A 17,826-nucleotide genomic window follows, 5' to 3' on the forward strand; every position below is an offset into this window, starting at 1 on the left:
TCTTGGCTGAGGCTGGGATGACAGACAGGAAGCCCCCAAATCCGGCCCACACAGCTATTTATTTTATAGATCTGGTGAAGGAGCTCAGGGCCTCACATACACTAGGCAGCTGGATTTAACCAAGCCTGAAGTCTACCCTGTGTCTCCCTCCCCTCAGTGCCTTCTTTCCTTGCCTCAATGGTAACTTAACTGATCTCACAGACCTGGACCCGTCCCATCCCTCCTTGTCTCAGGCCTCACGGGAGCTGGATGCATCTGGCGGCTTGGCTGTGTTCACAGCTTCCATTGTTCTTCAGATGTATGATGATCGGGGGCAGAGGTGAGGACTGAGGATACAGGACCTGTCACCCATTCATACAATGATGCTTCAGCTATCAAGGGCCTTCATATTAGAGATCGTCTTTATGAAACAGGTGTAGGTAGCTCGCATCTGTAATCCCAGCACTCAGGAGCTGCAGGCAGGAGGACTGGAAGTTCAGCTACCCAGTATCCTTCTTGGGCTTCTTCCTGGTGACACAGCGCTGACTGCTGCATGCTTGGCTCCTGTGTGTCCCTCATCTTTGGCTGTGAATCTAGTTTGAGGTCAACCTGGGCTACCTGAGACCCCATCTCAAAAAACCATTAGAGATCACTCCATGTTGGCAGATGTGTACCACTGGCAGAGGATGTGGGCCAGGGAGGAGCCAGGGAATAAGCTGGGCCTGGCGGGGGTGTTATCCTGTTAGGGAGGCTGGGGCGCCAGCCAAAGCGGCGATGGAATGTGGCTGTGCTCCTAGCCCATCCTGATTTTCAGATACTGTATTGGGCCTGGGGAAGCTTCTGGGATGCCTCTGGGTCTCAGTGGGCCCTTGGCCTGTAGGGGACAGGACAGGGGTACAAATCACAGTTGACTCTCAGGAGAGAGGCACCTTGGAAGCTGTGTCTCTGGGGCACACACCTCACTGCAGCTAAGGGGTGCTGAAGTCCCTAGAAGTCCCTAGACGGAGGTGACAACTGACTGTTTTGCAGTAGGGTCAGCCAGCTCTTGACTCAGTGTGCTCTGACATTCTGTGCCTAACCCCAGCCTGTGCAGGACAGAAATGAGATGGGTGAGTACTGCTTGGGATCAGACATGGTTTTTAGTCAGTCCGGGAGCTGCTCTGTCAGTGGTATTTTTATTTATTTATTTATTTAGCTTTATTCTTATTTTATGGGTGTAAATTTGCCTGATTGTATGTGTACCACAGGGACCAGAAGAGGGTGGCAGAGTCTCTGGAGCTAGGGTTACAGATGCTTGTGAGCCTCTGCCATGTGGGTGCTGGGAATCAAATCCCTGTCTCTTAACTGCTGAGCCATCTTTCCAGTCCATTGGTTTTGAGGCATGGTCTCACATAGCCCGGGCTGACCTTGAATCCCCAATCCTCCTGTCTCTAATGCTAGGTGTGAACCCCCAAGCCCAGCTCCCTAAACATTTGCAAACTGCTCCTTGGAATGGGAGAATTTGCTATTGAGATTCTGTGATTAGCCCTTCATGGTGCTGCCCCAGGAAGCCATGCAACCCCCCAAGTGTGGTCAAGGCTATGACATATCCTGCATGGTGATATCCCTTTGACTCAGCCTTACCCTGGACACCTGTTGTGGAGGGGCAGGCTCTCTAGAATGTAGTTTGGGAATGCTGATCTGCTTTTAGCCAGTTTGGAGCCTGGATACTCTCCTGGGACCAGGCCAGGCTTGTGGCAGTAGGTGATTTATGAGCTGATGAATGAAATCATTTATTTGCAGGGCAGACATGCTGGCAATCCAATTGACAGCAGCAATTTGCCCAGGGCAGTCTCCCCTGGCTGGGAATTGGATCCAGAAGCCAAGAGGGCTCTAGAGGTGACTGGGGGCTCTGGAGGAGAGAAGAGGGACCCCGTGCAAGAAAAAGTAGGATGATGACTATACAGGTGTTACTGCTTTAAGCTTAATGGAGCCTCTGGTAATTCCCACAGCAGCTGCTCGCAACAAGACCCCTGAGGACTGGGGGCTGTGGGGAGGAGGCCTTTGGTCCTACCATTCAGGCAGCTCAAACCCAAGTCAGGTGATCCCAGGGCCCTTGAACTCTGTATTTCAAGCTCTGACTTTGCCTTCCCTCCCCTGGAGCCTACGAACAACATATTGTTGTTGTTTAATTGCTTTGTGGTAACAGTAGGAATTTATAGTCAAGTATACCAGTTTATACACTTAAGCTTGTGTGGAAATCAATCCAGGGCTCTTCCTCCTCCTCCTCCTCCTCCTCCTCCTCCTCCTCCTCTTCCTCCTCCTTCTTCTCTTCCTCCTCCTCCTCCTCCTTCTCCTCCTCCTCCTCCTCCTTCTCCTCCTCCTCTTTCTTTCTGGTTTCTTGAGACAGGGTTTTTCCGTGTAGCCCTGGCTGTCCTGGAACTCACAGAGATCTGCCTGTTGGTCTCTCTCAAGTGCTGGGATTAAAGGTGTGTGCCAGCACTGTCCTTTCTAGTCTCCTTCTTATTGAAGTATTTGAAATCTCTTCAGCATGGGCAGTGGGGGATGCATGCCTCTTCTGGCTGCTCTCCTGAGGCTGAGACTGGTGATGACTTGCTCACTTCAGCTAGACTCCAGTCTAGCTTGAGTTTCATAGGGAACCCAGGTCTCTAATCAAACAAACATAAAAAACAAACACACAAATAAAACCTCCTAAAATCCAAACCAAATTCTTTTCTTCCAGGCACATGGTAAACTCCAGTTGCTCTGCAGTGTAGCTGAGTTCATAACTGTGAAACTGGTCCACTGACCAAGTTCCTTTCCATTTGCCAGGGTCTGGGAACTCTGATCCTCTCTGCTTCTAGGAGATGGGCTGGCATTTGTTTGTGACAGGGCCCAGGCTGGCCTCAGACTGACCATGTAGCCTAGGGTGACCTTGAACCGCTGACCATCCTCCCGTTCTCTCAGAGTTTCAGAGTCCCCACATGACTGAGGCCTTGCTGTGTTTCTCTCCGGACCTGGCTTCCTTCATTTAATGCTGTGTTCCTGGGTCCATCACCACTTCCCCTGCATGTGACAGGAACTCACCCTTCGGCTCAGCCTCCTTCCCTAAAGCAGTTGTCCTGGCTCTGCTTGTCGAGGCTTCTTGTTCTGAGGGACAGGGTTGTGTCAGCCCTTCTACCTCCAAGCTTGGGATAATGGCAGAGTCCTGAACCCCAGGCAGATCTCAGAAATTCCAACTACTTCCTGAGTTTCTTTCAAGATTGTTCCCTGAGCCTGGCCTCCACGGTGATGGGCTGGGGTGCTGAACCTTTAGGGACCTCAGGTCATGAATCTTCACTGCACAGTGTGGCTGTTGTAGTCAATGTTGTACAGCATAACTGGACCCCACAATCCATATCAAGTGGTACTGAGTCAAATGGAAGCAGAGGGAGTCTCTGAGGGCTGGGATGGAGGTGCACACCTGATCCCAACACTAGGGAGGTGGAGACGGATGACCTTTATTGGAGACCAACCCTGGCTACATAATATCCTTTCTTAAAAGAACAAAATTGAGTTGGAAGAGTGTTTACTGAGAATTTGTGAAGTCCTGGGTTCAATGGCTAGCATTGCATAAATGGGTGTGGTCTACATAGCCAGTTCCAGGCCAGCTGGAGCTGCATAGTGAGACCCTATTTAAAACAAAGTTGTCTGGACCTGGGTTCAGTTCTCAGCACCCACAGGGCAGCTCACCACCACATATAACTCCAGTTCCAGTATATCTGACACTCTCTGTTGGCCTCCATGGACACCTGTGTGACACACAGAAATATACATAAAGAAAAATAAAAATAAAACTTTAATTACATTTGTCTATGTGTGAGCATGTGTGAGCATGAGTATGTGTACATGTGTGGAGGTCAGAGGTATCTCTGTCAATACTAGAGTTTATGTATCATCTGTCTCCACCTACACAGAGGTCAACACAGGAGTTGGTTCTCTCCTTCCACTGTGTGGGTCCCAGGGATAGAGCTCAGGTAGTCAGGCACTGCAGCATGGCCTACACCTGCTGAGCACTCTCTTTAGCCATGTTTCTGCGATGTCCCCATTGGGCTTCAGCAATGGGGGACTTTGGAGCAGCTGTGTGTCTGTGGGAGGAAGGAGGGACTTGGTTCTTCCTGTCTGCTTCTGTGGGCATCGCCACATGGCTTCATGTGGTGTCACCCACACACTGTTTCCTTCCTGCCGTGGTGGCTGGCACTGCAGCTTTGCCAGCAGGCAGATGGATTCTGGAAGACTGCTGGAGAGTGTCTCACATGATGGCAGTGTCTGCTTCTTAGAGGCTGATGTCCCATGCTTCCTAATTTCAGTAATCCTAAACCCTAGTTCATTCACTCAGCCCTAGAGGTGGGTGCTGCATCCAGAAAAAGCTTCCTTGATGGGTTCAGTGTCTCTTCTGTGCCCTTTCAGTTCCCTGACGTTTCGGTCCATTCTTCATGACTATAACAACATATCTGAGGTTGGGTAACGTATTTAGACTGGGGGTACGCTCAGTTGTGAGAGTGCTTGCCCAGCATGCCTGGGGCTCTGGGTACCACATAGACAGGGAGTGCTGTGCACACCTGTAATCCCAGCATATGGAGGGTAGGGCAAGACAGTCAGGAGCTAAATATCATCTTCAGCTACACTGAGAGTTAGAGGCCACCCTGGGCTAACTGCAGAGGCCATGGCGAGTGTCAAGTCACCTCTAGTGTGTGTACTCTGGTTTTTCTCTCCTCTTCTTTTTCTGTTTTTTCTTTTTCCCAATGCATTTTTATTTTTAAGCATAGGGTGTTTTGCCTGAGTGTATGTCCGTTTATATGTGACTGGTGCCCTTGGAGGCCAGAGGAGGATGTTGGATCCTGGGGAACTGAAGTTCCAGATGGCTGTGAGCAGCCATGTGGGTGCTGAGAATCAACCTGTTGTAGGAATCTAGTAGAATCATTGTATCTAGGGTAAAGATTAGAATGAAATAGTTGTTTTCACTGTATCTAGGGTAAACATCAGAATGAATAGTTGTTTTCTAGAAGTACTTAGACCTTGAAGAAATCAATGTGGAAAACAGTGAGTGCTTTGTTATCTGTAGAGTCCTGTTTCTGAAGCAGCTTTACAGCCTTTGCATGACTTTGGTCACAAGACTATCCTGGCACACCTGGATACTTTGCATTATTGGGTACTACAGATAGCACACAGGGAAGGACTAGAGTGGGGTGCGGTGCTTTCCTTCAGAAAAACATACCAACTAGATCAGGAGCTTTGGTATGAGGAACTTGTTTTATCCCCAAAACAACCTTACCACACCATGCACACAATAGATACCACAGCTTTGGATGTCATGGTCAGATTAGGTTAACATCATCTTTGCCTCCCAACCATTCTCCTTACCCCTTCTCTTTCTTTCTTTGTTTCTTTCTCCTTCCCTCCTTCCCTCTCTCCCTCCCTCCCTCCCTCTCTCACTCTCTCTCTTTCTTTCTTCTTCCTTTTTTTTTGAGACAGAGTTTCTTTGTGTAGACCTGGCTGTCCTGGAACTCACAGAGATCTGCCTGCCCCTGCCTCCTGAGAGCTGGCATTAAAGGCGTGCGTCATTACACCTGGCCACCCCTTTCTTTTGTAATGCTGGGGATTAAACCCAGGGTCTCTCATATGCTAGGCAAGCACTCCACCACTGAACCACATTCCAGGCCTTATTTTGGAGGGAATGAGTCTTACTCTGTAACTAGAGCTAGCCTTATCTCCTTGTCACCATGGCTTGCTAATGATTCTTTCTGTTAAAATTGCTCTTTTAGAACTTCCAAGATTTCTGTCTCCAATGGAACCATGACAGCTTCAGACTTGGAACCCCACAGAGTCTGACTGTAGGGTTCCAGTGGTGATAGGCAGCTAATCGCTGGAGGCCAGTTTGCCTGGAATCATCTTCTGACAGGCTCCATGTCCAAGCCACGCTCCTCTCCACCCAGGACCAAAGCTTGCTGCCACCACGTGCCGGTGTCTAGCTTGTCTCCAGCGTGGTCTGCTGATTTGCCTCAGGGCTCAGGCTCCCCTTCATCCTCACTGTAAGCCACAGTGTCAGCCTGCCCCTCCAGGCCCAGCATGCTCTGTGCTCATTTCTCTGAGTGTACGCTATTCTCCAGAATCACTCACAAGGAAACATGCTTCCATAACTTCAGGTACCCGACAGTGATTCCTGATGCCACCGGTCCTGGGCTCTCCTGGCTGGGCCATTCTGATTAACTCTTGGGGAGCCCCTGCTAGACCTCTTGTCACTGAGTCTCCTTTTTTGAGCTGTGACCACTCAAAAGCCCCTCTTGTTCCAGTGACGTCTGTCTGGGACTCCTCCATGCCCCACACCTGCCTTCCTGGCATGGGAGACATAACCCTCTCCTCGAGAAACCTGAACTTAGTCAACCTGATGCTTCCCTTAATTTCCCCGTCACTTTCTTGCCACTGCATGCTGGTTGTCAGACCCGTTTTTGAGCCATTTTCATTTCCCCTTCAGTCTGCCGCTCGGCTGGAGTCTGGCCACAGTCTGCCAGCAGCACATGGATGTCTTTTTTCGTAGCTTTTGGACTGGTGGTAATTCTGCTTTGTCTGCTGAGTGGCAGCAGAAGCAGTGGTTGGTACCTTAGAGACAGATTGTCTTGGTTCAAACCACCGCCTCTTCCATCAACTTGCTGTGTGACTTTGAACACATTTTTAACCTCTCTGGGCCTCCACCTCTTATGGAATGCACACTATCTCAGAGGATAGTGTGGCAAGACAGTGGATCCGAATGTATAAAACACAGAAAGGCATTTATCCAGAGGAAGTACTCACTATGCATTAGTGGTGGTTCTTCAAGTGGTGTGTGTGTGTGTGTGTGTGTGTGTGTGTGTGTGTGTGTATGTATGTGTGTGTGTGTATGTGTGTGTTTTCTCCAGTGTGGAGACTCAAGTCCGACATCAGTCTTCAATTCCTGTCTACTTTCCATGTCAAGGCAGGTCTGTGTCTGAGCCCGAAGCTGCTGTTCTGGCCAGTCTCCTCAGTCAGCTTGTTGTGGGCGTTTCCTGTCTCCACCTCCATCTATAGTCTGAGCTTTACCCACTGAACCATCTTCCCAGCCCCCTTTCCCTTTTTAACCTATTTATTTATGTATAGACATGATTTCACTGTGAAACCTTGGTTGGCCTGTAAGCTGCAATATAGACCAAGCTGGGCTCCAGCTCACAGGTCCTGCCTCTGCGTCTGTGTTGAGATTAAAGGCATGTGCCTCCATGCCTGACGTTTTTGCCTGTTTAGACCCACCAGGCTAGCCATAGAACTTGCTTTGATGTTGAGGATGACTTTGAATGATTGGCCATTCAGCCCCCACTGTTACACCCTTCCCCCACGGGGGTCTGTTGACTGCTTGTTACTGGGAGCTTTTAGCAAAACACTTCTCATCCCCTCCTCCCAGTAAGGCCTGCGTGCAAGTTCCTGTTTATTGTCTAAAAGCTAATTCCTGTTTTTGGCCCACTCCTTTGTGGGAGGGCCCTGGGAACATAGGCTTCTGACCTTGGTGTTTTTCCACCATACCTGCCTTTGGTATATAAGGCTCCACTCTTGTAAAAATAAACACCATTCCCCTTGTAAGAATAGCGGCTGTCTTTGTCTTTAAATTCATCCTTAGCCCTTAGCCTCGGATTATTGTGAAGTATGGTAGCACTGTAGCTGCAAACACACCGGCGGCATGCTACAGATGGAGGTCCCACTGAGATCGGAAAAGAAGAAGAACTGAATGCTGGCCAGCAAGTAAGGTAGGAGGGTGTATTTGGATAGGGTACCAAGTTTAGGGTACTGAGTTAGGCTCCAGAAGGTGGGTCAGCCCCCGTAGAGGGGTGATTTAAAAAGTTAGGCCCTAGAAGGTGGGTCAGCCCCTGTAGAGGGGTGATTTAAAAGGTTAGGTCCTAGAAGGTGGGTCAGCCCCCATAGAGGGGTGGTTTAGAGTTAGGCTCCAGCTCTGACTTGACACATTGGTGTCAAAATTGTCAGGGAATTGAGAGCCCACTCCCACAGAAAGCCAGCCAGCATTCTTCTTAAGGTTAACGTCCCGGGCAACCTAAGCCAGATGCTCATTTTTTAATTATATATAAAAGGGGGATTTGTTGCACCCTTCCCCCATGGGGGTCTGTTGACTGCTTGTTACTAGGGGCTTTTAGCAAAACACTTCTCATCCCCTCCTCCCAGTAAGGCCTGCATGCAAGTTCCCGTTTATTGTCTATTCCTGTTTTTGGCCCACCCCTTTGCGGGAGGGTCGTGGGAACATAGGCTTCTGACCTTGGTGTTTTTCCACCATACCTGACTTTGGTATATAAGGCTCTACCCTTGTAAAAATAAATGCCATTCTCCTTGTCTTTATTTTCATCCTTAGCCCTTAGCCTCGGATCGTTGTGAAGTATGGTAGCACTGTAGCTGCCAACACACCAGCTGCTCGCTACACCCCACCTCCTGAGTGCTGGGGTTGCAGGGATGTTACCACACCTGGTTTATGTGGTACTGGGGATCAAACCCAGGGTTTGGTGTGTGCAAGGCAGGTTTTCTGCCTACTGAACTACATCCTTGGACTTTCAGCGTCTTATTCACCCCGGGAAAAGACTCTTTCCCTAGAGGGCAGTTGGATGAAATGCACGTTTAGCACATGCAGACTGTGTTGGATACACTTACACTTGTCAAGCGGCAGAGGTCATTTGCACATTGCTGAGATGCAGCCGCAGAAATGACCCCAAGGCTGGAGACTCAGCCACTAAGAGCTGGCTAGGACTTAGGACTTCCAGACTGCATTTTCCCACACATCCAACCTCAGTGGGAGCCAATAGCAGTCTGGGGGACTGGTGTAGCTGTGGGTCTCTGGGAGCTGAGAATTCCTAAAGTACACCTTCCAGAGCTGGTTCTCAAGGGCAATTGACTATGGGGGACTTTGCCCTCCTCCTCAGCTGGGCAGAGAAAGCCAGTTTGGGAGATAGCTCAGTGGGTAAAGTGCTTGCCACTCAAGTGTGAGTCCCCAAAGAAGAACAAGGCAGCATACATCTGTAATCCCACTATGACGACATGTGAAGGAAATCCCTGGAAGCCTACAGGCTGTCTAGCATGGGATATGCACTGGTGAACAAGAGACCCTGCTTCAACAGGGTGGAAGGTGAGGACACAGACACAGACAGACAGACAGACACACACACACACATACACACTTCATGCACTTATTTTGAAAATGTTAAAGCTAGAATTATTCATTTTATTCTGTGTGTGAAGTCAGAACACAGCATCAGAAGAGGGTGTTCTTTGGATCCCCTGGAACTGGAATTATAAATGGTTGTGAGCTGTTATGTGGGTGCTGGGAATCAAACCCCCGACGACAGTGTTCATCTCCCCCTGCTTCAGACTGCAGACTAATGTAACGAGCTGCTTCAAGTTCTTCCTGCCACCCCTGCCCCATGGTGATGGACTGCTCCCTCAGACTAAGTCAACATAAACTCTTCCTTCTTTAAGTTGCTTCTTGTCAGGTATTTTGTCATAGCCATGAGAGAAGTAGCTGATACAACTTCATACTTTAGACCCTAAGTGTAACTAACTCCGTGCCCACAGAACTTCAGTAACAGATGAGGGAAACAGACCTGGGTGCTCAAATCCTGCATATCCCACAGAGAGTCTGTCCTGTCCTGAGCCCTAGGTCTGTCCTGCCTGGTGAGAGTGTTTTCGTTCATGACAGTCCTGGACCACACAGGATACCTTATGCTAGCAATGAGAATGCTTATTGTCATTATTTAGATTTGTTTATTTTATTGTATGTGTAGGAGTGTTTTGCCTGCACCTATGTCTATGCACCACATGCATACAATGCCTGTAGAGGCCAGGAGAGGGTGTCAGATCTCTTGGAACTGGAGTTACAGACTGTTGTGAACTGTTTGCTCTGTAGACACTGGGACCCAAACATGAATCCTCAGAGAGCAGGCAGTCCTACGAAACACCATGTCGTATCTCTCTAGCCTCACAATGTGATCTTTTAAAAAACATTTGTTGGATTATATTTCTTTTAAAAAAATATTTATTTTTAATGTACCGTGCGTGCGTGCGTGTGTGTGTGTGTGTGTGTGTGTGTGTGTGTGTGTGAGAGAGAGAGAGAGAGAGAGAGAGAGACATGTATGTGACCAAAGAGGCCAAAGAGAGAGTCATACAGACCTCTGGAGCTGGAGCTATGGGCAGCTCCCAACAGTAAGAGTGCAAGTGCTCTTAACTTCTGAGTCATTTCTCCACCCACCCATCCATCCATCCATCCATCCATCCATCCATCCACCCACCCACCCACCCACCTACCCATCCATCCATCCATCTATCCATCCATCCATCTATCCATATGTAAAGTTTTCTGGAGGCCTCAGTCATGTAGGCAGGTTATATTTTAACCCTTCTGTGTCCAACTGTCACAGAGATTAAATGGATATAGAAGGTCGTAGGCCCCCAGGGAAACAACCATAGACACCTGCTACAGATCACGTGACTGGAATGGGGGATTTATTGTAGCTCAGTGTAGCTCAGTGGTAGGTCTCAGGAAGTACTGTGATCAACCTTAGCGAGTATCTGAGGTTAAAAGTTCACATTGCTGCCATGGAAGATGGCTCAGCCCATACAAGTCTGGTGAGCTGAGTTCCACTCCCAGAACACACGTAAAAAAGATGGATTCACAAGTACAAGTGTATACAATCCCAGTGTGCTCTTCCAAGAAGATGGAAGGTGGGGACAAGAGAATTGCCTGGAAGCTGGTAAGCTCCTCGAGCAGTTTGGCTGGAGTAAACAGCACAGCAGAAATAACAGGGGAGCTGGCCTTTCAGCAAGGTGAAATAGAGAAATGCCTTTGGAAAGTCGCCCTCTGACCTCACAGGTGTGTCATAGCACACACAAGCCTCCCTCTTTCACATCACAAACAACCACCACCAAAAAAGACCGAATTCCCAACCCCAATTCTAAATCCAAGTCTGCTCAACTGGATGAGAGACCGAGTAAAAAGAGAAAACAATCAGATCAAAAATCAACTCCTTTAATCCCAGCACTGGGGGTATGAGGGGGTGGGGGATGGGATGGGCAGAGCCAGGAAGATCTCTGCATCAGAGGACAGCCTGGTCCACAGAGTGTGTTCCAGGACAGCCAGGGATACACAGAGAATCCCCCTCCCCTTTAAAATCAGCTCCATTCTTGGCCTGCTGGAGCCTAGCTTAGCAGGACATGTTGGCCCTGGGGATGACGCCAAGCCTCAGTGATGCTGTGCACTGTGAGCTCTGTCTGGGTGGCTGTCCTAAGGCAAAATGCTTCCCTCTGGAGAGGCCAATTTCTCTTTCCCTCAGACTCTTCCTTGCTCACTCAACACTCCCCATGTGGCACCCCTCCAGGGCAGCCGCAGGCAGGGCCAGTTGCTCCTGCAGACCGAGCTGTGGGTACCCAGAAGCACTGGTTTTTCTGCATGAAACCTGGGACCCAAATGTTAGTCCTTCAGGTGTTTCTTGGTCTTCTTTGTGTTGAGAGATGAAGATGAAAGGCTGTGATTACTCAATGTCCCTGCATCCATGGAGATTGAATTCCCATCTCCTGGCTTGTACAGCAAGTACTTGGTTAGCCATCACACTGTCTCTCTCTCTCTCTCTCTCTCTCTCTCTCTCTCTCTCTCTCTCTCTCTCTCTCTCTCTCTCTCTCTCTCAGATTCACAGACATCTACCTGCCCCTGCCTCCTGGGTGCTGGGATTAAAGGTGTGCACCACTATGGCACGGGGATGTTTGGTGAGTCTGGAGCTCACTAATTGTCTAGTCTGGAAGCCAGCAAGCTCCAGATCTCCAGACTCCACCTCCCCAGGGCTGAGGGTCGCAGCAGGTGTCACTTCATGCCTAGCTTTTTCCTTGGGCCATGAGGATCTGAGCTCAGCAAGTAGAGATGGAGTCATCTCTACTGCCCAGGGAAAGGTAAATTTTGATGAACTCTCTGGGGAATGCAGGCTTTGGCTCTGTTGAGGTTCCCAAGAGTTTCATAGCTCTTAGGACGTCCCAGACAGTGCACACAGTATCATCCCTGATGAATACGGTCAAGTGCTTGTTCCGTTTTGAACCTACAATGCCTTCTTTGTAAAAGCTCCCTCTTGAGTGCTTAGGCAAGGCAGGGCTCAGATGATGTCTCTCTGGAGAGATGCCGGCCTGGCCTGCATTCTCCTTGGAAGGGCACCATTTGTAAGATTGCAGCCTGCTCAGGAGAAGTAAGACTTATGTGCAGCTGGGGAGCATTGCTTCATATTAAACAGACCAGCTGAAGCTGGGTGGTGGTGCACGAGAGGCAGAGGCAGGTGGATCTCTGTGAGTTCGAGGCCAGCCTGGTTTACAAAGAATTCCAGGACAGCAAGGGCTACACAAAGAAATCCCGTCTTAAATAAAACAAAAAACCAAAAAATAAAACAAAAAACTAAAAAATCCAAACCAAACCAAAACAACAAAAAACCCAAATCCCCAAACAAACAAACAAACAAAAAAATTCCAAACTGGACGACAACAAAAACTCAAACAAACAACAGCCCAGCTGGGACATCCCCTGAGGACAGTGCTACACTCAATATTTCCCTCCCCACCTTTACAGTGGGCAGATTCCCAGAAGCCAGGGCCCAGACTCATGGTCTAGTTCTTAAACTCGGTGTGGTGGCACACAGCTGTAATCTCAAAACTTGGGAGGATCAACCATTTAAGATCACTCTGTGACACTGTGAGTTTGAGGCAAGCCTGGGCTACAAAAGACCCTGTCTCAACAGCAACAACAACAAATCTGGGGACATTATCCCGTTGGTAAATGCGAGGCCCTGAGTTCAAGTTCCCAGTACCTTCACAGACGCTAGGTGCACTGCTGCATATTGGCAAGCCCAGTGCTTGGGAAGTGGAGACACGGATCCCTGGGTGTGCTGACCAGCCAGTCTAGACCAAATGGTGACGTCCAGGTTCTGTGAGAGACCCTGCCTCCAAAAACCTGGAGAGTGATTGCAGGAAGGTTCTCCACATTGACCTCTGTCCTCCACATGCACCAGCACTCACACACACGCATGCACACATGCGCGCACACACACATGCACACACACACATGTACACACACACACACATGCACATACGGTACACACACACAGAGGCACACACAGAGGCACGCACACACAATCTGGTTTATAAATGAGGACAAGAAGTGACTCTCTCAGTACTACCTGCCCCCTCATCCCTTCTCTGTCAAGAAGCCTGAGTCAGCCCATGTGAGACCCGTGGATACTGCAGACGCCCAAGTGCTGATCTGGGACTGGGACCTTGGAGCCACCACCAGCTTCAGGCAGGCAGCCTCCCAGCTGAGGCATCATCCAGGTGAGGTGTGCAGAGCACTGACGAAGAAGCAGTACCTAGCCTGAAGGAGGGCTGGCAGTGGCCAGTGTGTGCCCTCCCTTCCTCATTTGGGAAGGGTTGCCTTGCATACATGGCTGTGATGTGTCATGAATCCTGCCTGCCTTTTGTTGGCTTCCGGCCTTCCCTGATGCAGCTTGTGGCCCATGGGGCCCATGTGACACGGATGTCACCCTATAAATGGGAGAGAACCCTGGAGGTGGGACATCCTGTGTCTATGGGGAAGGGGGCTCATTCTTCATGTGCTGGGACCTGCCGGTTCAATGAACAGAAGCCCAGCGAACAATAGCAGCTGGGGACAGCAGTTTCCAAGCCTGGCCTCTGGCTTTATGAAAGGTGACTTTGAACGGCTGCATTTGTTCCTGAGGTGGCCAGGGCAACTCAAAGTCCTGTGACAAAGGACTCTGCACGAGGCCTTGCTGTCGGGAACAGCGTTAGAGATAAAAGGCTCCTTCTTGGTGACTCTTTAAAATTTCCCTTTTCATGATCAACGTGTCAAATGCGCACGCCGTGGAGGGAGCGGTAAGATGAAGCCTCCTTGTCCCACGACCCCCCAGCCCCAGGGACCACAGCAGGGACTTAGTGCCCTGACTCTGTCCTACCTCCTCTCTCAATCACAAAGTAACTTCATGTAATTCCTTCTCTCAAAAGGATGATGTTTTCTCAAATAACTGCAAAGCCATTATCACGCCCAGCAAAGTAAATCTTAGCCACTTAGATAGGATTGACACACAGACCCACTGCGATCAGTCATCTTTGTTTGTCTTGAAAGTGTCCTTTGTCTCTGTGGTTGTTTGCAGGAATCTGAAAAGGCTTGGTGGCATTTGGCTGATAGTTCTGGGGAAGTCTTTCTGATCTTCAGCTGCCTTTTTAAATTTTTAATTTAATTATCATTATCTTTTGAGGCAGGATCCCACCGAGCAGCCTGGGCTGACCTGGAAGTCTCATGTAGACAAGCCTGGCCTTGAACTCACAAAGATCCACTTTCTTCTACTTCCCAAGAGCTGGGATTAAAGGGAATCTCCCAAGAGTCTATGGGGAGGACCCCAGTGGATAAGTAGCCTGAATTGGCCATCTCCTGGTCCAATTGCCATCAGAGAGGCGTCATTCAGCAACTGATGGAGGCAGATGCAGATGCAGATGCAGAGACCCGCAGTCAAACATTAGGCAGTATATGGGAATCCAGCGGAGAAGGAGTGTAGGAGCTAGAAGGGTTCAGGGCACCGTGGGAGAGCGCACACAATCAAGTAACCTGGGCTCATAGGGCCCAGCAGAGACTGAAGCAACAACCAGCGAGCCTCCATGAGACTGACCTAGGCACTCTGTATATATGTTACGGATGTATAGCTTGGTCCTCATATAGGACTCCTAACATCAGGAACAAGGGCTGTCTCTGACTCTCTTACTGGTTTTTGGGACCCTACTTCTCATACTGGGTCACCTTGCCCAGCCTTAATACATGGGGAGGTGCTTGGTCTTACTGCAACTTGATATACCTGTTTTATTGATAAGCATAGGAGACCTGCAGTTTCCTAGGTGGAGATGGAGGAGGGGATTTTGGGGTGTGGTGGGAGAATGGGGGAGAGGAACTGGGAGGGGAGGATGGGGGGGAGGCTGTGGCCGGGATATAAAATCAATAGATGAATAAAAAAAGATGTGTGCTGCTGTGTTCGGCATACCTTTCCTCTTTAAATAAAAACAGGCTTTTTATTATTTAAATCTTTAATTTTATTTTATAAGTATTGGTGTTTTGTCTGCATGTACTGTTTGTACTGTTTGTCTGTTTGTACTGTTGGACCCCAGCCCCACGGGGTCTCTGTGAGTTGCTGGTCAGCCTACAAGTGCAACCTGTTTTCCAGTCCAAGTGCTTCCTGTTTTCTAGTCCTGGCTTACTGCCCTGGCCTTGACCCTCTGACATCAACATCTAGCAGGAGGAAAACACAGTCTCTTTCACCTGGGGTATTTCCACTGTGCTGTAAGCCTGTACATAAGGCTGCTCCCTCCTACACGAGAGAGACCTCTTAACACTTACAATAAAGACAAACACACACACACACTCTCTCTCTCCTCCCCCCTCTGCACATACATTCTCTTAGTACAAGCAGCTGGACGTCTTGTCTTTCTTTTCCTGATACCTCGGACTTGCTTGTGGCGTGGGCGCCACAGTGTACTGCACACATGCCTGGTGCCCATGGAGATCAGAAGAGGCTGTTGGATGCCCTGGACCTGGAGTTAGGAATATTGATTGTGAGCTGCCATGTGGGTGCTGGGAATCAAACTTAGGTCCTCTGGAAGAGCAGCCATCGTAGCCCAAGTGTTGCCATCTCTTAGAAACCCAGTCCAAATTTAAAGTGTGTGTGTGTGTGTGTGTGTGTGTGTGTGTGTGTGTGTGGTCTAGAAGAGGACATTTGGGGTCTGGAGTTGGAGTTGAGATAGTTGTGAGCTGCCCAGTGTGAGTGCTGGGGCCTGAACTCTGGTCCTCTGCAAGAGCATCAAGCCCTCTTAAGCCTCAGTCTCCAGTTTCCTCAATACTTCCTGAAAATGGATGCCAGTTTGTGCTGTGCTTGGGAACTTTGCTGTTCTTTGTGTTGAGGCAGAGTCGCATGTAGCTGATGCTGACCCTGAACTCCAGGCTACAGGTCTACACCACTACACCAGGCATGGTCTGTGCCTTGGCTGCCTCCAGGCGTTAAGGGCTTGCTCCCCAGAACAGCACTACTGGGGGGTAGTGGAATCTCTAAGGGGCAGAAGGTTGTTAGGTCATTGGGGTGAGACAATGTGACCAACTCACCTTGCTCTCTCGAACTCACGGCGATCCTCCTGCCTCTGCCTCCCGAGTGCTGGGATTAAAGGCGTGCGCCACCACTGCTTGGCTAAACATTTTCTCTCTTTATTTTTTTACAGCAAGGAAAACTGATTACTACATCATGCCAGGAGACACACGTGGTCCTCTCTAATGATGCTATAGTAGACCGTGGCTTCAAAGCATGTCAGCCTGACTTCTCCAGGGTGACATTTCTGGTTTGGTATTTGCCCTCCAGTGTTGACATAGCAGTATTGACTCTCAACATCGAAGGACTCAGAATTACATGGACACAGTCTCTGGGCATGTCAGGGGGGATTATTTAGATTAGGCTGATTGAGGCTGAAAAGTGGGTGATACCACTCTGCCATTCTGTGGGCTGGGGCCTGAACTGAAAACACAGAAGGAAAGGAGCAGAGCGCCAGCATCCATGGCTCTGCTTCCCAGCTGCAGAGGCACCGTGACCAGCTGTCCCCTGTTCCTGTTGCCATGACATCCTGCCTTGGAGAACTGTGTGCCCTGGAACTGCAAGTCAGAATAAGCTTAGTCAGGTCATTTTCCACAGTCGAGACAGAAGCCCTCTGACTGGTACCTGATAGAAGGACCACGTGACCTTAATTATCAGAAGTTTGTGGCTTGCCTCAGGCTTTCAAACTCCTCTAGTGACTACCATCTGGTATCTGAGGGCGTGACTACCCTGAGACTGCCACATTGTGAGGAAGCCCACACCAGCCATTCAGAGCTGTCACAGCTCGAGAGAGGGGGCTGGGGAGATAGATAGTGGGAAAAGCGTTTGTCATACAAGCACAGGAACCTGAGTTCAAAGTCCCAGAACCCGTGTCAAAAGTCCGACATTGTAGCTAGCAGCCGCGTCTGTAATCCCAGGGCTCCTCTGGGACATCGGAGGCAGAGATGATAGAATCCCTAGAAGCAGTGAACAAGAGAGCCTGTCTCAAACAGTGTGGGAGTGAGAACTGGCACCTGGGTGTGTGTCACCGTTCCCTTGTGCTCACATACATATTCTATAAAAAACATTTAAAACGTGGAGAGATGGGGGTGGGGCTCCCCAGTCTCTACGGTCATCTTGGTGGAGGTTAAGGCCTGAGGAGGATAAGACCAACAAGACAGCCGCTGACGAACTTGACCTGCATAGGAGGCTCTGGGTGGGATCTGCTCAGCTGAGGCCAGTGGGCTCTAATGGCGCCAAGAATACAAACGTGTTTAGTCCACACAAATAGGAGTGGCTTGATATTAACCAGATATTCATCAGAGTTTCCTCTGATGTTGCAACCATTGCTGGCACAATTGTTTTCTCAGATTTCTTCTTTCAAAAAAGGCTTTCCTGTGTTTGCTTGATTTGTTTTATCTTTTTTCCAGACAAGGATTCATGTAGTACTGGTTGTCTAGAGCTCAATATGTAGTGGAGGATGATCTTGAATTTCTGATTCTCGTGTCTCCAAAGTGCTGGAATTTCAGGCATGCACCCTGTGCCTAGCTCATGTGATGCTGGGTTGGAACCCATGGCTTCAGGCACCCGGACAAGCTCCCGGGCAGCTGACCTATACCCCAGCCCTGGTTTTCTTTTTTCTCAGTGTCTGTTTTAGATTTATTTTATGTTTTGTGTATGGGTG

General features: G+C 49.3%; 1 long non-coding RNA gene across 1 annotated transcript; it reads left to right on the forward strand.

The window, feature by feature from the left end:
• Positions 1-7,487: 7,487 nt before the first annotated feature.
• On the forward strand, positions 7,488-17,551 carry LOC110340657. The gene is made up of 3 exons (XR_005878237.1): positions 7,488-7,748; positions 13,233-13,356; positions 16,297-17,551. It is a non-coding gene; the product is annotated as an uncharacterized LOC110340657 (long non-coding RNA).
• Positions 17,552-17,826: the final 275 nt, after the last annotated feature.

The sequence above is a fragment of the Mesocricetus auratus genome, unplaced genomic scaffold, assembly GCF_017639785.1.
Source record: "Mesocricetus auratus isolate SY011 unplaced genomic scaffold, BCM_Maur_2.0 Super-Scaffold_4256, whole genome shotgun sequence".
Classification (NCBI taxonomy): domain Eukaryota; kingdom Metazoa; phylum Chordata; class Mammalia; order Rodentia; family Cricetidae; genus Mesocricetus; species Mesocricetus auratus.